General features: G+C 41.3%; 1 pseudogene; it reads left to right on the top strand.

The window, feature by feature from the left end:
* The first annotated feature begins 6,907 nt into the window (after positions 1-6,907).
* Positions 6,908-13,753, top strand: LOC142631495 (chalcone synthase-like; annotated as a pseudogene).
* The last annotated feature ends 8,859 nt before the right edge of the window (positions 13,754-22,612 follow it).

The following is a 22,612-nucleotide window of genomic DNA, read 5'->3' on the forward strand; positions in this document are numbered from 1 at the left end:
TCTTCCCAACAGGAGCATCATACTCTGTAGCTATACATACTGGCAGCTTACCACTTTTTTCAACAAGTGCCCGTACTGCTATACCACGTGTTGTTCCACGGGTATTTTTGCTAGCAGATCCTATTTAAACATTATCAATGTTAAATTAAGTGAAGTACAATCTTAATAGTAAAGATAGGGCGTAGTTATAATTAAGTATGTTCTATGTAATTACCAGTCGTGCTAGTTAATGCGTCGGTAGCCTGTGCCTCTACACTAGAAGAACTTTAGGAGAAAGGATTTGCTTCGGGAGGTGTTTTCGTAGATTGGACCGTAGATTGGACCACCGAAATAGATGCCTCACCTCGTGAGTGTGTAAGCCGTCCTGGTGCCATCTATAACTAACAAACATACATATAATGGAACAACAAAGTCATTACAAATAATGGAACAACAAAGTTATTATCATCTATTGTATCCTATAGAACATCTATTGTTCCTTATGGATTATAGAATTAGATGACTCATCATCATTGTCATCGTCACCAATAGGTAGTACATAATCATCATCTACCAAAATACTAGCTCTACTTCTTTTCCCTTTTGCACAATTAGACTAAGCAGAATCCTTTAGAGAAGTTGAGATGTGCTTCAATCACAAAGCATCAATTCTCTCTTGGTTTTGCCTCATTCTATCCAATATTTCCATCTCATACCTTGGTATATTATGAGCGTATTTGGCCTTTTTAGACATTTTTTGAAACTATGTATTGACATGAAAGATAAGTACAATTGCTACTAACTTAACATTATAGTCTAAACCATTATCTATATCAAGCAATTCACAAATGCTAAATTTGAACACAATTGCTACTAACTCAATGCAATAAATGACCACATCAATATCCATATCAAGTTCAAGATTAGTACAAAAAATCTCAATAACAATTACTACTAACTATGTATTGACATGAAAGATAAGTGCAATTGTTACTAACTTAACATCATAGTCTACACCATTATCCATATCAGCAATTCACAAGTGCTAAATTTGACCACAAATGCTACTAACTCAACACAACAAATAACCATATCAATATCCATATCAAGTTCAAGATAAGCACAAAACTTTAAAACAATTGCTACTTAGACCAGCATAAAACTTTAAGACAAGCACACAACATTTAAGACAATTATTATGAATTCTACATATCATAATCCACATCAAGATCAACATCAGGTATGTCATGCTCTTCATTTTGATTAGCATCCTAAAGTTCCAACTTCAAGAACAACCTTAGTTTCAACATCACCTATACAATACTCAATAATATTGTCCTCAACATTGACAGAGACAACATCAACAATCGCTTCTTGTTGAAATGTGTCACTATCTTCTATATTATCATTGGATTCTCCACCCCCGACTTCCGGGACATCAAACACTCCTTTATGTTGGATGGATTGCAAAATTTTCAAAGGTTCACCCAATTTGGTATCTTGAAGGTAGAAAACTTGTCTTGCTTGACTAGGAAGTATAAAAGGGTCATTTTCATACCATCGACTTGTAACATCAATGCTTGTGCAGTGTGCATCGGTTCTTATTGTTCTCCTTCGACCTTTGGTACTAGTATTGTACCATTCACACTAGAACAAAACAACTTTATGGCGAAACATATAGTCTGATTCCCAAATTTTGCACACATGACCATAGAAGTCGTGCATTTCTCCCTCATGGTCCCCTTCGGTACATACACTGTTGTTTTGGGTTACACGACGATTGTCTAGGTCCCTTGTATGGAACTTTACACCATTGACCATACAAACTGTGTACTCCTTCACATGCGACTTAGGACCATTTGCTAATGACCATTAACTTTCAGCCTATTCGTCTATAATAACATACAACAAGTGATATTAATTAGTAATAAGCAATGATGAAACTATTTAAATGTTGGCGTAAATGCACTTTTAGTCCCTATATTTTGGCCCTATTTCTATTTTGGTCCATACATTTTCATTTTACCACTTTTAGTCCCTAATACAATTAACGCGTGTTATTTTAGTCCCTACCGTCACCCAACTAACAGAAATTGCTGACGTGGCTAACAGAGGGATTAAAATATTAATTAAAATCCACCGTGGCTCCTGTCACCCATGCCACATGGATTTCCCGCCCCATTTATGTCACACGTGACCCCCACGTGACCCTCACTACAACAACATCAGTACCAAAAACCCAAAATTCCCCAAATCAGTACCAGAAACCCTAAACTCCCAAATCAAAAATCGAGCTTGGACCTCCACCCACACAGGTAAGCCTCATCTCCCCAAACCACGATCAAAACAAACAATCTTCGAAGCCCAATGGAAGCATGCTCTTCGACAAGTTCTAGCGTGAGGAGGATAGCACAAATGATGTGCTACTGTAATCAAAAACATGTCCTAGTTGTGGCGTGGACAGTAGAGAACCCTGGCAGAAGGTTCTATGGTTGTCCAAACTACTGGGTATGTCAATTTCAGTAAATTGTTTGAGTGGGTTTTAGTTAATTTCAGTATGTTGTTTCAATTTGTTACTACAATGGTTTTATGGATTTTCATTTTTCTGAGCATTATCTGTGTTTCAGGTGGGGCGAAAGTGTAGATTCTTCCAATGGCGTGATGATGAGATATGTGAACGTGGTAAGGTGCTTATCTCACAGCAAAGGCAAAGGATCATCCAACTTGAGGCTGAGCTTGCACACTGCAAGAAGAGAGAGAAGTTTTTAGTTGTAGTTGTGGCATTGTTAATGGTGATATTTGTAGTTCTATGGTTGCTTAGGTAGGGTTGTTGTGGTTGGTAGTGCATGTAGGGCTGCAGTGTTTATGTGTAGAGGGTTGGCGGTGTGTTGTTTTGGTAGGATTAGTTATTAGCAATGACACACCTGCTACTTATTTTGTACTCTTTCTCGTTGAGAAATAAATGAATACCTTTCTCATTCAATGTATGGATGTGTGGATTGGAAATAGCAGGATTGGTATTGGTGTGTAACATAGTCTCGTTGACAGATAACATATTTCAATAAAGCAAGATTTAATATACCGCCAAGTGCATGCAACAAATAAAACTGGTATGAACAGATAACATATTCCAACATACCGCCAAACTTAACATACCGCCAAACTTAACCCAAACATTTTCATAGTTATCATTAAAAAAGCAAAAGTATGTTTACAAAACAAAAGTGTATTGTTCAATCGCCAATCTTAACCCAAATGCAGGCATTGTTTAACTAATAGCAATTATACAAAATAAAGGCTTGGCTATAATAATACAAAACATAAGCCATTCATCAAAAGATATAAAACACAACATCCTATTCATTTTTTCTTTGGAGCATGCCTTGATGACTGACTCCCAGCATTCTTGATAGCCCCCATGTATCTAGATGCATTCTTGGAAGCATTTAGGGTCTCTGATGTGACCATCCTTTTCCTCCTCAGTCTTGGAGTTGGACTGCTGCCCAAGTTGGGTGGTGCAATTGGATTGGAGTTGGCCTGAACTGGATTGGATGATCCTGTAGGGGTTTGGTGTGCACTTGGATTGGACTGGGGTGGTGGAAAAGTTGTGGTAGAGTTGTGCATGGTGTACTGGTATGCAGCACTTGGGCTGGATGAAAAGTGCATGCTGGTCTAGAATGCTGCACTTGGGCTGGATGAGAAGTGCATGCTAGTTTGGTATGGTGCACTTGGCTTGGACTGAGGAAATGCACAAGGAGTGAAGTTGTGCATGCTGGACTGGAATGATGGAAATGGACTGGGAGAGCTTGTCCATGGCTGAGTCACTGCACCAGGAGTGAATTTGTGCATGCTGGATTGGGATGATACAAATGGTTGAGGTGGTGTAAATGGGGTGGCTGACATTGGTTGAGCTTGAGCTTGTCCTGTTGGCTGATTTTTCTTGGAAGAGTTTCTGTTCCTGCCGGTCTGCAAACAAGAAATCCACATTAAATATGTAAAAACTCTCACACATTTACTTGACAGATATGGTAGAATGTTACCTTATTGGCTGCATTGGTTCTGTTTGTGGTGCCTGGTAGGGAAGAGTTTCCTCCAATCTCACCCTTGCAACTTCTCTTATTGTGTCCTATTTTACCACAGGCCCTACACTGTTTGGAGATACCGCCTCTCCTACCCGCCGGTTCACCAGCTCCCTTGCTCTCTTCTTCTTGGGCCTCGCTGTGTGGCCTTCTTTTGATAGGAGGCCGAACAAAGTTGGACACCACCGGGCCTCCACATATTCTCGCCCATTGATAGGTGCAATTACCGGCTCATAACATGCCTTATATGTGGAGACATGAAAACAACCGTGCACATACCGCTCCGCATCTTGCCCGTTGAAGAAGATGCTAGAAACCGCATGGGCACATGGTATGCCCGTTGTATCCCATTTCCCGCAACTACAATGTCCTTTGGCCAAGTCCACAGTGAAGCTTTGCAGTCCATTTTTAACCTCAAACCGTGTATCACCTCGCCCAACAAGCAAGCCACTTGCCGCTTGCGCCTTTTCTCTATGCAACCTCTTAAGCACTTTAGGGCATATCTCTCGATTCCACTCTCATGATCTTTTGTCTATTCTCTTGAAATCCGGTCATAAGATATAACCCGATAGACTCCAAATTGCAAGCACACACAAACCGTTAATCAAACAATGTATCAAACAATGTATCCGACTAACTATTACTCAAAGGCTTAGATTCATACCATAGTAATTATAGGCTTGGATCTAAACTTCAAAATCCTACCGTTAAAACTCTCACACATGTTGTTCGCATCGTATCACTCAACCCATCCTCACTGAACATGTGTCTGGCCCATATGGTGGTTGAATGATCTAGCAACCAATTGTGTGCATCCTCATCAATTCCTTTCAGTTCATCCATCAGCCTATCAAACTCAGCTTTATAAGTAGCTTTGGCCGCTTTCCAAAAGAAGTCTCTGATGAGAATACCAGGATGGTTCTTCCGGAGATTATTGTAGAGGTGTCTGCAGCAGATTCTATGCTCATATTGTGGCCAATTATCAATGAAGGTCTGCACCAACCCCTGCCAGTACAACAACAACAATTATGGTGTTAGTAACTCTATACATCCAATATGGTAATGCATATAGATATGGTAATAAAGATACATACCTTCTCGCCGGTCCGATATAAATGTCCACCTTCTTTTTCGACCAATGTCTGCAAGTAGCAAATTTATGAACAAATTCAAGGAGTATTTAGTTTCAGAATACACTAAATCATATGAAAGTGTGAAGTACTCTTCATTAGGGTCTATTGAAACTGCTGTGATTAATTTCCCACCTGACTTAGTCTTCAAGTGGCAGGCATCCAAACCAATTATTGGCCTGCATCCAGCCATAAACCCTCTCTTGCAACCCTCTAGGCATATGTACAGCCTCTCAAAATAAGGAACCCCACAGGCCAAGTCCATTTCAGCAGCCAAATCACCTTCATTGAAGGTATGTACCTTCATAAGTATGGTATCGCTGTGGCTAGCCCTCCTCAACTCCTCACAATACTCCTAAAGCTGATTATACTGCTGTGTGTGAGCCCCATCAACATACTCTCTTGCCTTCTCCCTAGCCCTGCTGGCTTTTCCTGCAGTTATGTTTACTGTGAACTTCTCATGTACAGCATCTTGGATGTCTTTTAGTTTCATGTTAGGTTGTCTTCTCACCTTCTTCATCAACTTCGTCCCAATGTATGAAGAAGTGCACCTTGGATTCTTATAACTCCTAGTGCATGTGTGTTCCGTATTCGTTGTTCTTAGTTGGTAGCTTTTCTCTCTTGGCACCTTTGTTAGATATGCCACAAACTTGCAACTTTCCCGGCAAATTGCTCTTACCCTCTCGCAAATCATTTTTTGCAAATTTGATCCCCACCACCATGAACCGCATAATCGCTTATAGCTTCTTTGAATTGCTTAGCCGTTGTGAACAACATATCTTTCTCAAATCTGATATGTTCAAACTTAGCAACCGGCTTAAACACCGGGAAGGTCCTCTTTTGTCCCCTTCCCTTTTCCATAGGTGTTTTCAGTTCATTCTCGCAGCCATCATCACTATCATCCCCAATATCATCATCGATGATGATTCCTCAAGACCGTGCAACTCCTCACTCTCATAATCAGAGTTCATTACACCAGCCCCCATTTGTACTGGTTCAGTATTATCCTCATCAGAACCATCCCAACTATCACTACTATCCTCCACAAACTCCCTCTCATCAGGATTCACTACATCTTCATCCTCTAGGCCACTTCCTTCATCATCACCTCCTCCACTGTCACTGCTATCAGCTACATCCTTGTTCTCATTTTGGCCCTGAGTCATAGGTTCCTTACCTGCTCTCCTAGAATACACCTCTGCAGCATCAACCTCAACAACATCATCATCATCTTCATTGCCAGAATTACTATTGTCAGCATCTTCACTACCTTCATCATGACTGGCATCATCATTACTGCCATCATCATTACTGCCATCATCATTACTGCCATAAGGTAAAAGGTTTTGCTCCACTGCCAATGGCTGCACATCTGCCCCAATATGCTCACCTTCATCTACTAGTATAGGATTATCCACAGGGTGCTCTACAAACACATGAATTTCTTCATGACCTATCACTAAATCTGTCATAAACATGGCATCATCATCATCAACTATCAAATGGAAATTAGCTTTCTCTAGATCATTACCAGGCATTTTATACCAAAGCTTACTCACAGAGGTGTATCCAAATTCCCTGCATATACCTTCAATCTCTGTCTTCGACCACCTATCAGGGTCACAATTATCTACTACATCCACTACACCTCCCACATATTTTCTAGGGTTATCAGTGAAATACCCACCATGATGCACAGACAAGCTAAATAGCTCACTCATGCTGCATGCAAAACACATATAAAGCATTTAAATACTATTGATTACATTCCAAAAGAGCACTCATTCGTTAACAAAATATCACACATTAATTATTTGCCAAATCAGCACTCATCATTCCACAATCCACCTCAGCTGTTTCGAATTATATAATATGGTAATGCACATTATCTCCAACATTGTTTGGAAAGCACAAATAGAAACATAGTAAACAACAATGTCATAAAATATAGACACATGCATAGTAATCCACAAACAAACACATGTTAACATTATATATCATAAAATCACTTTAATAATGACTCAGCATTTTGGCCCACTAATTCAGTATAAATCACACATAGAATCAGTCATTATCTTCAACAGAGGAAAACAGGGACCACATTGGAAACCACAAAGAAACACATGCTCAGACAAGGACCAACAAACAGTCAAAAGTCACTAAACAAACATAATAAAGTCAAAACCCAACAACGAATATACAAATTGGACATTGTGGCCCCTACGCATACTATAAAGCTAGCTATATATAAAGACATACACACAGAGAAAGCTAATACCTGTGTGTTTGGTTTCACAGAGATAGAGATCTCACTACTTTTCTCTTCTCTGCTATTCCAAGAAAAATGGGTTTAGGTATATATATTTCTAGGTTGGTTTGTCTGCGATGATGGATGATGGTTTGTACCTCTGCGATGGTGGTTTGTTGGTCTGCTATGGTGGTTTAGGGTTTCTGGTACTGATTTGGGGAATTTTGGGTTTTTGGTACTGATGTTGTTGTAGTGAGGGTCACGTGGGGGTCACGTGTGACATAAATGGGGCGGGAAATCCATGTGGCATGGGTGACAGGAGCCACGGTGGATTTTAATTAATATTTTAATCCCTCCGTTAGCCACGTCAGCAATTTCTGTTAGTTGGATGACGGTAGGGACTAAAATAACACACGTTAATTGGATTAGGGACTAAAAGTGGTAAAATGAAAATGTAGGGACCAAAATAGAAATAGGGCCAAAATATAGGGACTAAAAGTGCATTTACGCCATAAATGTTTAATTTTTATTAGTGTGTGATTAAATTTCAAATGTCTTACATGTTCTCTGAACCACTTGGGAAACTCTTGTCGTTGGATTTGAGTTTTGGCTTCACCAGTAAGATTATGCAATGTGTTTTTGTGTTCACTGTTAAAAATAAGGTGATTTATATTCAGCTAAGCATTGCAGATAATATTCAAAACTTAATTAAACAATACATGCATATGAAATCACATACTTTAAATAAGGCTCAAGCTTAGGACTATTGTACAACAAGTACCAATAAGCAGTATCAAGCAATGCACAAGACAAGTTGTCATCATTTCGCCTACCACCTATAGGTCGGGCAGTCTGTGAAAAAACTATCATTCCTTCGCTAGATTCACCAAAATCTTCATTTCTTTCCCTTCGATTATGCACATTTTCGATCCCATCAATATACAAAGACCAGTTGTTAATACATTCTTTGAGAATGTAAGCCACTGCAATCGAACCTTCTGGTCGAGCTCGGTTGGAAACGTATTTTTTCAATTTTCCAAGGTACCTACGAGGAAAAAATACGCACATTATGTGATTTTATACCACATGAAAAAGACGCAATTTATGGATGCATCAAAGGATCTAATTACCTTTAAATTGGGTACATCCACTGATATTGTACCGGACCTCCTAGAATTGCCTCTCGAGGCAAGTGAACAGCAAGGTGGACCATAACATCAAAGAATGCTGGAGGAAAGAACCTCTCAAGTAATATTCATCACATCTAATTAACAAGTTCCATTCACATTTGTAAGAAACTAGAAACACTCCCAATATGAATTTAAACCACCTTGTAACACTATACAAGCCACCCACTTGCTCCAACACAACAACCCACCACAAAAACAATCACAAACATCACAAGTATAGAGTGTTTACAAGTATTGAAATCAATTAAAGTACTATTCATCACATCTAATCAACAAATTTCATTCACATTTGCAAGAAACTAAAAACACTCCCAATATGAATTTAAACCACCTTATAACACCATGCAAGCCACCCGCTTGCTCCAACACAATAACCCACCATAAATCCAAATTCCAACATCACAAGTATAGAGTTCACAGGTATTGAAATCTAATAAAGTAATATTCATCACATCTAATTAACAAGTTCCATTCACATTTGTAAGAAACTAAAAACACTCCTAGTATGAATTTAAACCACCTTATAGCACCATGCAAGCCACTCGCTTAATCCAACACAACAACCCTCCACAAATCCAATTTCCAACATCACAAGTATAGAGTGTTTACAAGTATTGAAATCAATTAAAGTACTATTCATCACATCCAGTCAACAAATTTCATTCACATTTGCAAGAAACTAAAAACATTCTCAATATGAATTTAAACCACCTTATAACACCATGCAAGCCACTCATTTGCTCCAACACAAAACCCCACCACAAATCCAATTTCCAACATCACAAGTATAGATTTTACAAGTATTGAAATCTAATAAAGTAATATTCATCACATTTAATTAACAATACTCATTTACATTTGCAAGAATTGAAAAAACACTCCCAATATGTATTTAAACCACCTTATAACACCATGCAAGCCACCCGCTTGCTCTAACACAACATATCACCATAAATCCAATTTCCAACATCATAAGTATAGAGTTTTATAAGTTTTTAACTAAAATTTACTTACTTCGATCAAGCTAAGCTTACAACTATTAGAAAAAATCCAAAGCTATTATAAACAATGTGTATTTAGCCTGCAAAAGAAAAGTTAAATTTATAAATACTTCAGTCTTGAAAATGATCCTGTCATAATAAAAAGAAGAAGCGAAGGCACCAGGCCAGGAGTGACAAATCACTAGTTTTTGCCAAAGGGACACTCATTGTTGAAATGCTTTCCTGCAAAAAGAGAAACAAAATTGAAAATTGAGAAGCACAAACAATAATCTAAAATAACTAACTAAACCATAAAACAAAGAGAAATAAAAATAAATAAATAACATTATAACTGGAAGACATAACGAAATTGAGTCCCTAATGATAACTTCTCTTTGGTGTTCAGCTACTCAATTGCTTAAATACTATAATCGGAATTCTGTTTCTTTCATCCTACGGTACACATATTATCACAGTACCTAATGGTGTCACACTACATTTTCTCTTCTAACCAAACAAAATTTTCTCAGAATTCTAACACAAGCATCATAGCAAACAATTTTTTTCTCAGAACCCATATAATTTCTCCTCTTATTCACAATGAAAACTACCTATCTATCATTTCTCAATCAAATTTCTCACCTAAACCAAATGAAAATTTCTCGGAATCTAAACACAGCTCAAATATTACACCAAAAATAGAAGAAAAAAAAAACGCATCGTGAGCCTTGAGAACACGGAGGATCTTGCTTCCGGTGACAAACCCTTCTTGGCGATTTCGTATATGTTCCCCTCCACCTACAAAACCCAAAAAAGAAACCCAGAAAAGAAAATAAAAAATAAATGACAAAAACCCAAAAAAGAAAATAAAAAAGAAAAGGAAATTACCTATGGTTGAATCGGCGAAGGGTGGCTGAGGTTGTAGGTGTGGCTGTCGTTGGAGAAGATGAGAGGGAGATGGAAGCTGAAGCATCACCGGTGTGATGCGTCGCCACGAAGCGTCGCGATACAATGCGTCGCGGTACAATGCGTCACGGATTGATGCATCGCAATGCGATGCGTCGTGGGTGAGATGCGTCGTAGAAGCTCGCCGGGGTGATGCATTGCCGAAGCTCGCCAGGAAGCTTCGCCGGTGCGATAGGGAGTGGGTTTTCGGTGTAAGGGAGAGTGGGTATTGATATGGGTATCGGTCTGAGGGAGATAGTGGGTTGCTGAATGAGTGAGGGAAAAAAAAGGAGTTGGAGTGGTACATATTGGGCATCTATAGTGACGAATTTAATTTCGTCGCTATTCATTGCCTTTAGCGATGAATCCGAGTTCATTGCAGATGCTCCACACAAATCTTGTTTTTTCTTTTCAGCAATGAAGTATTTTCGTCGCTAATTGTCTCCTTCAGCGACGAAACCGGTTTCGTCACTAAAAGCATGACTAGCAGCACCTTTAGCGACGAAATTGTTTCGTCGCAAAAACTAGAACTTTTAGCAACGAAAAAATTCATCACTGTAGATCCATTTGTTTTGCGCCTGCACTTTTGTTTGGCGCCCTAATCCAGCACCCCCCTATAGTGACGAAATCTATGTTTCGTCGCTAAATGTATCTATAGTAACGAATTTCATTTCGTTGCTATTCATTGCCTTTAGCAACAAATCTGAGTTCATCGCAGATGCTCCACACAAATCTTGTTTTTTCTTTTCAGCAATGGAGTATTTTCGTCGCAAATTGTCTCCTTTGGCGACGAAACCAATTTCGTCACTAAAAGCATGACTAGCAACACCTTTAGCGACGAAATTGGTTCGTCGCAAAAACTAGAATTTTTAGCGACGAAAAAATTCGTCGCTATAGATCCATTTGGTTTCGTGCCTGCACATTCGTTTGGCACCCCTAATTCAGCACCCCCTATAGCGATGAAATCTATGTTTTGTCGCTAAATGTTACTAATTTCTTTTATAAATAGCAATGAGATATAAATTTCATCGCTATATGGTACTTTTTCGCGACAAAAAAAAATTCTCACTAAAATTCGTCACTGTAGTTACATTTTGTTGCAGTGAGTAACCTAATTAATACTTCATGTTTATTGGTTATGAAATGTATGGTAGTGGTGCTATATGCTCATGCGAAATAAATCCCCACTTAAAATGAAGTTTATTAATTATTTCTTAGATAAAGAGTTATATACTACTATGTCATTTTTTATTTTTTTGCAAAATATTATGTCATATATAATTTTAAATAATGTGTCAGTTTTATACCTTTAGATTTGTATTAATTATAAGTATACAATCATAAAATAATTTATTCCAAATTAAGAGCAATTTTTTTTTTTCAATAAACTACTAATTTTCCCAACATGCACCATTATATATACTAACAGGTGAGGAGCTTTTGAAGGAAAACCCAAAGATGCGTGAGTTCATGGCTCCATCACTTGACGCAAGTCAAGATATATTGATGGCGTAGGTACTAAAGCTATAGTAAAGGAAGCGGCAACAAAGGCATTAATTAAAGAGTGGGGGCAACCCAAATTTAAGATCACCTACCTTGTTTCATCAAAAAAAAAGATCACCTACCTTGTCTTCTTTACAATGTCAGGTAAAGACAATGCTACCGGGTGCAGATTATTAACTCACCAACCTCTACGGTGTGCATGGGCCGGAGATTTTTTGACTTAATCTATTATGGTAGGTAAAAAAAAATTCAACTCAACCTAACTTATCACATAAGTCCAATCCAACTTACATGGGTCAGGTTGAACCCATGGATTGAAAATTTTATTATTATTATTATTAAATTGAGTAGAAAGAAATATAAATATAAATATATTAAAAAACTCAAAGATTAGTATTAATGTAATTCCTTAAAGACAAACAACACTAATGACTAAACAACAATAGTATTTACTAGGATTTGTGTGAACTAATTGGCTTTTATATAGGAAAGGAAAAGTTGGTTATTTTAAAAATTTTATTAATTATATAATATATTGTAAATATATATATATATATATGGGTGGGTTGGGTTGGGTTTGACGGGTTTGAAATTTTATGACCCAAACCTAACCCAACCGGCTATCAAAAAAAATTTTGTAACCCAACCCAACTCACCAAGGCCTAAAAATCAACCCAACTTGACGGGTTGGATTGAGTCGAGTCGGTTTTGACAGGTTAGCTGCACACCCCTAACTAAGACCTTCTGTGACTGTGAATCAAGTCATGATTTACCAATTACAAGGTTGCTTTGCTAGTGGGACCCTACGTGCTACGTCTTGCAAAGGATTTGGCTAAGAACAACAATGGTGCTCTTGAAGTGTGCCGTGAAATTAAAGTTGTATCTATTCGGAGTCATTCAGGCCCCACATAAAGTGGCATAACAAATACCACAACTCGCCCATGTGGCGAGTTGTGGTTGGTGAAAGGATGTCTCTACATGGACCTATCACTACTCCTTCACTAATAACAACTCGCCACATAGACAAGTTGTAATAATTGTTATGCCACTTTATGTGGTACAAAACTTATTCTTCTATTCGTGGACCCTCTGACACTATTTTGGACTCAATTGTTGGGTCAAGGACTTTTTGTTGATGGTGCAGCTGCTGTGATAATTTGGCCGGACCCAGATACATCGATTGAGCATCCACTATTTCAACTTCTTGTGTCGGCATCACAGAATTAATTCTAGCCGCCTCTGATGGTGCAATTGAAGGACATTTACGTGAAGTGGGTCTCACTCTCACTTTTCACTTGTTAAAATATGTGCCTGGGATTATTTCAAACAACATTGAGAAAAGCTTGGTTGAAGCTTTTACTCCAATAAGTATAAGTGATTGGAACCCTTTAATTGGGATCACATCCTGGTGGACCGGTGGTCCTGCCATTCTTGACCAGGTTGAGATCAAGCTAGGACTCAATGAGGTCAAACTTAGAGCGAGTTGTAACGTTCTGAGTGAGTATATGAGTATATATGGGAACCTGTCAAGTGCATATATGTGTGTTGTTCATTTTAGATGAAATGAGGAAGAACTCTGTGGAGAATGGAAAGGTCACCACGGGTGAAGGGTTGGATATATTGGGGTGTGGTGTTTGGATTTGGGCCAGGTTTGACTGTTGAGGCAGTTGCGTTAGATAGTGTTCCTGTGCAATGTTGATGTGAGTTTCTATTTTAAACACTTTTATTATTATTTATTTTCTAGCCAGTGGAAATTCATAAGTAAAATAGTCATTGCACAATTATGAGAAAAATAGCCGTAAGCAATAATAAATAATATAATCGTTGGGCTTTTATGGGTTTTTAGTTACCAATAACTATAAGTTATTATTGTCATGAGTAGTCTATCTGATACCCATCACTACACCCTTTCTTTAAAGTCTTTTGACTAATCTATATTTATATATACATGTACGATTTCTATTCTCTTTTCTCTCACATTTTTTTTCTACAATTAACTTTGTTCTAAGGAAATGCACTAGAGGGTTGTTATTGAACCTCCGACAGTGGAAGTGTGTTCATCACGAAGGTTAACGTTATAGTCTAATCCTGAAGGGTTTGTGTGGGGAGTAAAAGGACCAAAGTGGGCATATTGGCCTATAGACTACAGCATGGAGGGCCAATCTGCTCCAGAATTAAACTCTACGAATTGGCCCATACGCCGAGGATCCGAGGATACAGCCGAGGGGGAGCTTCTCCTCGGACAGATCCAAGAGAACTCAAAACTTCATTATGAAGGTCAAGGCACAACTCTGGAAAGACTGATGGTTAAAGGGGGACACCCTGAACCTTCTAGAGGCACCAGTGTTAAAGAAAATATCAAGAGCAAAGGCTGACACCTCCGCATTAAAGGCTCTGCACCTACCTCCCTGGCCGCATTAATAGGGAAGTGACCCCTGAACAGTAGGGCTGAAACTTCTAGTTACTGTCCAAAAAGTATCAGGGAAGGAGGTATTTAAGGGGGGTGAAGGTCAAAAAGGAAAAGGGGAAGAAAATCGGTAACTAAGAAAGAAATTAAGAATTGTAATCTTCAAGGAAGAAAGAGAAATAGTAAAGAAATAGTCCTCGGCTCAAGTCTGAGGAGACCCATTTGCAATTATCATTCATTGTTTACAAGTATTTGCTTATAAAAGCCCGTTATCAAGTTCTCAGCACCTTTAATCTAGATTTCGAACCCACACTCTACAAATTTCATTGTTTAAGGCTCATTGGGCCTGAGCCCATAACCTTCTTTGGGTCCAGGTACAATTGTGCACTTACAATTGGCGCCGTCTGTGGGAAATCTAGTCTAGAAGGAGTTGGGATACTATGGCAGGCTTGGGTTCTCACCATGCAGAGTCACAGGGATCACAACAGGAGGATCTTTTCGAGCGTCTTGAGCGTCGAAGGGATCGTGAGGGAAGTGTCCATACAGAATACCCCGAGGCTAGCCATACTCATGGTGGGGGTAGCACCACCCACGAGGATGGTGCTAAAGTCATGCAGAAGGAGATTAATCGTTTGAAGAGGAAGTTTCGCCGTGCCAGATGCAGGTCTTCACCGTCCTCATCTAGTCCTTCCTCCGAGGAGGTACGGGGATGTAGCTATAGCTCAAGGTCATGCTCACCCCCCAGTGCAATGTCCTTTGGTGAGGAGGATGACCAGCCAGCTCGCAGACGCAAGAAGCTTCCTTCAAGGGGCTTAGGGAACGATGCTATGAGTCGGGCATTGCACCAACTCTCCAAATCTCCGTTTTCACGGAGGATTGAGAAGGGAAGGCTTCCCAGGAGGTTTACTCAGCCCACCTTTACCATCTACAATGGCCAGACTGATCCGGTGGAGCACGTGAGTCACTTTAACCAGAGGATGGCGGTGCACTCTCACAACGAGACCCTGATGTGTAAAGTTTTCCCCTCTAGCTTGGAACCTGTTGCTATAAGGTGGTTCAACGGCCTTAAATCGGGGTCTATAGGTTCGTTTGGAGAGCTCACTAGAGCATTCGCCTCGCGGTTCATTACGTGTAGCAGAGTACCTCGGCCATTGGACTCGCTGCTATCCATGACCATGAGGGAAGGGGAGACGTTGAAAGCATATTCTGACCGGTACTGGGAAATGTTTAATGAAATAGATGAAGACTTTGATGAGGTGGCGCTCAATACTTTTAAGGTAGGCCTTCCTACTGATCATGACTTGAGGAAGTCTTTGACTAAAAAGCCCGTCCGCAGCGTGCGTCACCTCATGGACCGCATTGACGAGTACAAGAGAGTGGAGGAAGACCAGCAGCAAGGAAAGGGAAAGGAGAAGGTTATCCTACAGGAGAGAAGGGATTTCAGGTTGGACAAGTACCACAACAACAAGCCGAGGAGAGATTATTTTGGGCAGTCCGGCTCGATAGCACCTCAGGCCGTGAGCATTGTGTTCCAAGAACCAATACATCAGTTGCTGGAGAAAGTTCGTAAGGAGCCCTCCTTCAGATGGCCTGGTAAGATGGCAGGAGATCCTGCGAAGAGGAATCAGAACCTCTTTTGTCAGTACCACCAGGATGTGGGCCATACTACCGAGAACTGTCAGACCCTTTGGAACCACTTGGAGCAGCTGGTCAGTGAGGGGAAACTAAAGCAGCACTTGTGTCAACCTGGTGGACAGGGCAGTCAATCTGGCTCGAAAAATCAGAAGAATAATCCATCTCGGCCCGCATTGGGAACGATTAATGTTATCTTCGCTGCACCTGGCAGGACTGGCTCAAGTCCCACTAGGGTGATGGCGGTTTCCCATTCTCAGGCCGAGAAACCAGGCTGCAGGCCGAAGAGGTTGAAGTTGACCTTACCCGTCTTGGGATTTTCGGAGGAAGATAAGGTTGGTACCATTCAACCCCATGACGATGCTCTTGTGGTCACTCTCAGGATAGGGAGTTATGATGTCAAGAGAGTTATGATTGATCAGGGCAGCGGTGCATATATCATGTACCCTGATTTATTTAAGGGATTAAGGCTGAAGTTGGAAGATCTGACTCCTTATGACTCGCCACTCATAAGCTTCGAAGGAAGGGCCGTTGTGCCGAAGGGACAGATTCGTTTACCCGTTCAATCCGGCTCAGAAACAGTTGAGGTGGATTTCATTGTGGTCGATGCGTACTCCCCATATATAGCCATCCTCGTCAGGCCATGGCTGCACGCTCTGGGAGCTGTCTCCTCTACCTTGCATGTTAAGGTTAAATTTCCCTCGAGGGAGTATGTTGAGGAAATCCTCGGCAGCCAATCAGTAGCCAGGCAATGCATATCGGCCGCAGTGCTTCATCAGTCAGAAGCCGAGTCATCAGCTTTGCCCATCCAAGAGTCATAGCAATTAACAGCTCCGGATGCACCTGGGGCGGTGACAGGAGATGAGGCTGTTTGTGAGGAGTTAGAGAAGTTTTTAATAGCCGATGACCCGGAGAGGTTCTTCCACGTTGGCATACGTTTGCCACACCAAGAGAAGATGGAGTTGTTGGAATTTCTGAAGGACAATATTGATGTTTTTGCGTGGGACCCTTATGAGGCCCCAAGCGTTGATCCGAGCTTCATTTGTCATCGTTTAAACGTCAACCCTGCCATTATGCCGAGAAGGCAACCACCTCGGCGCTCTTCCAAAGAGCATGCCGAGGCTGTAAAGGAAGAGGTGCTCAAACTCAAGAGGGCTGGGGCTATTAAAGAAGTTTTCTACCCCGAATGGTTGGCGCATACGGTTGTGGTTAAAAAGAAGAATGGAACGTGGAGAGTATGTGTGGACTTCACAGATTTGAACAAGGCCTGCCCCAAGGATTCGCTCCCAATGCCGCGTATTGATCAACTGGTGGATGCCACTGTCGGACATCCTCTAATGAGTTTTTTGGATGCCTTCCAGGGTTACCATCAGATTCCATTAGCATTGGAGGATCAAGAGAAGACTGCTTTTATCACTCCAACAGGGAACTACCACTATAAGGTCATGCCATTTGGGTTGAAGAATGCTGGGGCTACCTACCAGAGAATGATGACCAGAATATTTAAACAGCAACTAGGGAAGACCATTGAGGTATATGTGGATGATATGGTGGTGAAGAGTAAAACAATCCCTTCACACGTGAAAGATCTGGCCGACACCTTTCAAGTGCTAAGAAAGTATAAGCTGCGCCTTAACGCCTCAAAGTGCTCTTTTGGTGTGGGGTCCGGAAAGTTCTTGGGATACATGATTACTCACAGAGGCATAGAGGTGAACCCAGCGCAGGTCAAGGCTATTCAGGATTTGCAGCCGTCTCGGAACCCAAAAGAGATCCAGAAATTGACTGGAATGATTGCTGCATTGAATAGGTTTATCTCTCGGTCAGCTGACCGATGTCGTCCTTTCTTCCAATTGTTGAATAAGTGGAAAGGGTTTCAATGGACCGAGGACTGCGTGTTAGCTTTCCAACAGCTTAAGCAATATCTTTCTCGGCCACCCATTTTGTCTCGCCCCGAGACGGACGAGGTCTTGTTCGCTTATCTGGCGGTGGCCGTCCACGCGGTCAGCCTGGTCCTTATAAGGAATGAAAGCGGGGTGCAAAGACCGGTCTACTACATTAGTAAGTCTTTGAATGAGGCCGAGGTGCGCTATCTTCTCCTGGAGAAAGCGCTTCTGGCCATAGTTCACGCCACGCGTAAGCTTCCTCATTATTTCCAGTCTCACACTGTGGTGGTCCTGACCCAGTTGCCTCTTAAGGCGGTGTTACGCAGTGCCGATTACTCTGGCAGGGTGGCAAAATGGGGAACCATTTTGGGAGCCTTTGATGTTAAATACAAGCCTCGCACCTCGGTGAGGGGCCAGGTCCTCGCTGACTTGGTGGCAGAGTTTACCAAACCATTGCTAGAAGAAACCCTGAAAGAGGCACACATGGATGAAAAACCAGTTGGTGTGATCACAGCTGCAGTACTTCCGACCTGAAAAGTGTATGTGGATGGGGCAGCTAATCAGAGAGGATCTGGTGTTGGACTTGTCCTAATGTCCCCTGAGGGAATTGTCTTCGAAAAATCTTTGAGATTGGCGTTCTCGGCTACCAATAATGAGGCCGAGTATGAAGCAGTCTTGGTGGGCATGAAGATGGTGCATAGGATGGGTGGAAAGGTAGTCTAGGCGTTCTTGGATTCTCAGTTAGTGGTCGGCCAAGTCACGGGCACCATGGAGGCTAGAGACCCCAGAATGCAGGAATATTTGGCCCAGGTCAAGCGTCAGCAAGCCGAATTTGACTCCTTCGTCTTAGCCCACATTCCTAGAAGTGGAAATACTCACGCAAATTCTTTGGCTACGTTGGCAACATCTCCGGCTCAAGGTTTGCCCAGGATTATCCTCGTGGAGGATTTGTTAGAGCCAACTCTTACCATTGTCAGCACAGTTCACATTCATCTGATAAGGCCTGGACCTAGTTGGATTGACCCGGTTATATCTTTTCTTAAGAATGATACCCTTCCTAAGGACAAATCTGAAGCAGATAAGATACGTCGAAAGGCGCCACGTTTCTGGTTGTCCGAGGACCAGAAACTGTACAAACGATCCTTCTCAGGACCGTACTTGTTGTGTGTGCACCCTGAGTCAACGGAGGCACTACTGGAGGAACTGCATGAGGGGATTTGTGGAAGCCACACTAGGGGAAGGTCCTTAGCCCATAGAGCTCTGACTCAGGGTTATTGGTGGCCCAGTATGCAAAGAGAGGCTCAGGACTATGCCAGAAAATGTGATCAATGCCAGAGGTTCACCCCTAATATCCATCAACCTGGAGGGGTTCTTAACCCTCTCTCCAGTCCTTGGCCTTTTGCGCAGTGGGGATTGGACATAGTGGGGCCATTTCCGAGAGCTGCAGGAAACAAAAGATGGCTTCTCGTGGGGACAGACTATTTCACTAAATGGGTTGAGGGCGAGCCCTTAGCAAATATCAGGGACGTTGATTCCAAGAAATTCGTCTAGAAAAACATCGTCACTAGATTCGGAATTTCACACACACTTATTTCAGACAATGGCGTTCAATTCGACAGCAAGGCTTTTAGGAAATATTGTGGTGACATGGGCATCATAAATAGATACTCCACCCCAGCTTATCCTCAGGAAAATGGGCAAGCCGAGGCTGTTAACAAGGTCATAGTTAGTGGGCTCAAGAAAAGGTTGGACGATGCGAAAGGCAGATGGGTAGAAGAACTCCCACATGTTCTGTGGACGTATCAAACTACGCCGCACAGGTCCACGGGAGAAACACCATTCTCTATGACTTATGGAGCCGAGGCGATTATACCCCTGGAATCTGGTTTTCCCACCCTAAAGACGAGTTCTTTTAGCCCGGAGAATAACAATGGACTCCTGGAGAAAGGTCTTGATTTACTTGAGGAACGACGCGAGGCAGCAATGGTCCAAATGGCCTATTATCAACAGAAGCTAAAACGGGGATATGATGCCCACGTGAAGCTAAGGCCGCTCACACCTGGTGATCTTGTACTAAGAAAAGTTGTGGGCACTTCTAAGAACCCAGCTTGGGGTAAGCTAGGTCCCAACTGGGAAGGCCCCTATCGCATTGTTTCAGTAGCAGGCATAGGGTCATATCGGCTAGCTGACTTAGATGAAAGAATTGTACCACGCCTATGGAATGTAAATAACCTTAGAAGGTATTATTATTAATAAAATGTGCTTTTGTTAGTTAACATTTCAAAGTTATAAGTACCTCTGACATTTGAAGTTACTATTCTTAAGAATCAAACAGAAACTTGGTTAAGTGTAGTCCTCGGACCACAAACCTTGTGGAAATTGATATCTTATCATTTGTTAAACAGAACCTTAGTTATGCCGGGTCCTCGGACCTACTACTTTGGGAAAATTAACATTTGAAGCTACTATTCTTAAGAGTCAAACAGAAACTTGGTTAAGTGTAGTCCTCGGACCACAAACCTTGTGGAAATTGATATCTTATCATTTGTTAAACAGAATCTTAGTTATGCCAGGTCCTCGGACCACTACTTTGGGAAAATTAACATTTGAAGTTACTATTCTTAAGAGTCAAACAGAAACTTGGTTAAGCGTAGTCCTCGGACCACAAACCTTGTGGAAATTGATATCTTATCATTTGTTAAACAGAACCTTAGTTATGCCGGGTCCTCGGACCTACTACTTTGGGAAAATTAACATTTGAAGTTACTATTCTTAAGAGTCAAACAGAAACTTGGTTAAGTGTAGTCCTCGGACCACAAACCTTGTGGAAATTGATATCTTATCATTTGTTAAATAGAACCTTAGTTATGCCGGGTCCTCGGACCTACTACTTTGGGAAAATTAACATTTGAAGTTACTATTCTTAAGAGTCAAACAGAAACTTGGTTAAGTGTAGTCCTCGGACCACAAACCTTGTGGAAATTGATATCTTATCATTTGTTAAACAGAACCTTAGTTATGCCGGGTCCTCGGACCTACTACTTTGGGAAAATTAACATTTGAAGTTACTATTCTTAAGAGTCAAACAGAAACTTGGTTAAGTGTAGTCCTCGGTCCACAAACCTTGTGGAAATTGATATCTTATCATTTGTTAAATAGAACCTTAGTTATGCCGGGTCCTCGGACCTACTACTTTGGGAAAATTAACATTTGAAGTTACTATTCTTAAGAGTCAAACAGAAACTTGGTTAAGTGTAGTCCTCGGACCACAAACCTTGTGAAAATTGATATCTTATCATTTGTTAAACAGAACCTTAAGTATGCTGGGTCCTCGGACCTCCCACTTTGGGAAAATTAACAGTTAAAGTTACTATTCTTAATATCTTGTCACTGTTCTTATTCCTATTACACGTTTTGTGGAAATCAGTATCTTACCATTCATTAATTTGGATTTTAAGTTCTATGTCTTTAGGTATTGAGTAAATTTTTGTAAGGAATGGTCCTCGGACCTTACATCCTACTAAAAGCAATACCATAGATTACAAGGCATTGTTTAATTAACGCATTGTTTAACTAAGGCATTGTTTAACTAAGGTATGGCTGTGTGAAGGTTATGATTGTGCAATCCCTGGAGTTAGATTTGTTTGTCCTGACCTACCTTTAACTATGTATTCATGAGAACTTTATGACAAGTCCAAAAATAATAAAGTAAAACAAATACAACATAAAAGAAAGCTGCACAAAAATTGTCTTTTATTAATAATTCTGACATACATTACATGCTAAGTTCTTATTACAAAGAAAGAGAAGTCCTAGGCTGGTCCCTAAACTCTTGGAGGGGGGTTTTGCTGAGAAGTGCTGGTTGCCTCGGTGTTTCTTAGCTCCAACTCAAAGGAAGACAGAACTTGTTTCCCTTTGTTTGCTGCATTTGTTGGAGGGACATTGGGCTCCACAGTCTGGCTCAAACCTTTCTCGGCATCCCCACCCCCTTCCATCTCTTTGTTGGAACCTGAAGGTTCTGTAGGATCTGGAATGAGCTTTGGGGCCATAGGAGGAGGAGCAGGAAGAGTTGCCTCAGGGGCAGGAGCAACAGCAGGAGTCTCTTCTATCTCCTGTATGTCCAGGGGAAGCCAAACGTTCTTAAACTTCCTCAGCTCCGAGGCTGAAGGAACCCCTGCTACATTTAGGGCTTCCCCCTAGACTTGCTGACAGTACTCCCGGCACAAGGCCGCGAAAGCCTTTGTCAGCTGCTCCTCTGTCGTAGCTACCCCTTCCTCATAACTCGCCTGCTTGGCGGCCTCTAGAGAGCGTTTGAATGCGCCGGCTTCCTCCTTCATTCGCGCAAGCTCCCTCTCCAAATCCGAGCGCTCCCTTTGGGCTTGGGCCAGCTCGTCATCTTTTTCACGGAAAAGCTTACGCTACCCTTCTATTTGAGTTTTCATGGTCTTCAGGCTGGCCTCGGCACCATCTCTTTCTCTTTTGAGATCAGCCACCTGGGAGACGAGTTTCTCATTTTCTGCGAGGGCTTAGCCTAGGGACTTCTCGGTCTCCATTCGAATGTCAAGCTCCAGCCTGGCCTTCTTTCGAGAGTCTTCTACAAACTTCTCGGCTACAAAGACTTCTTGAACGGCCTGCA

Source organism: Castanea sativa, chromosome 1 (assembly GCF_040712315.1).
Source record: "Castanea sativa cultivar Marrone di Chiusa Pesio chromosome 1, ASM4071231v1".
Classification (NCBI taxonomy): Eukaryota; Viridiplantae; Streptophyta; class Magnoliopsida; order Fagales; family Fagaceae; genus Castanea; species Castanea sativa.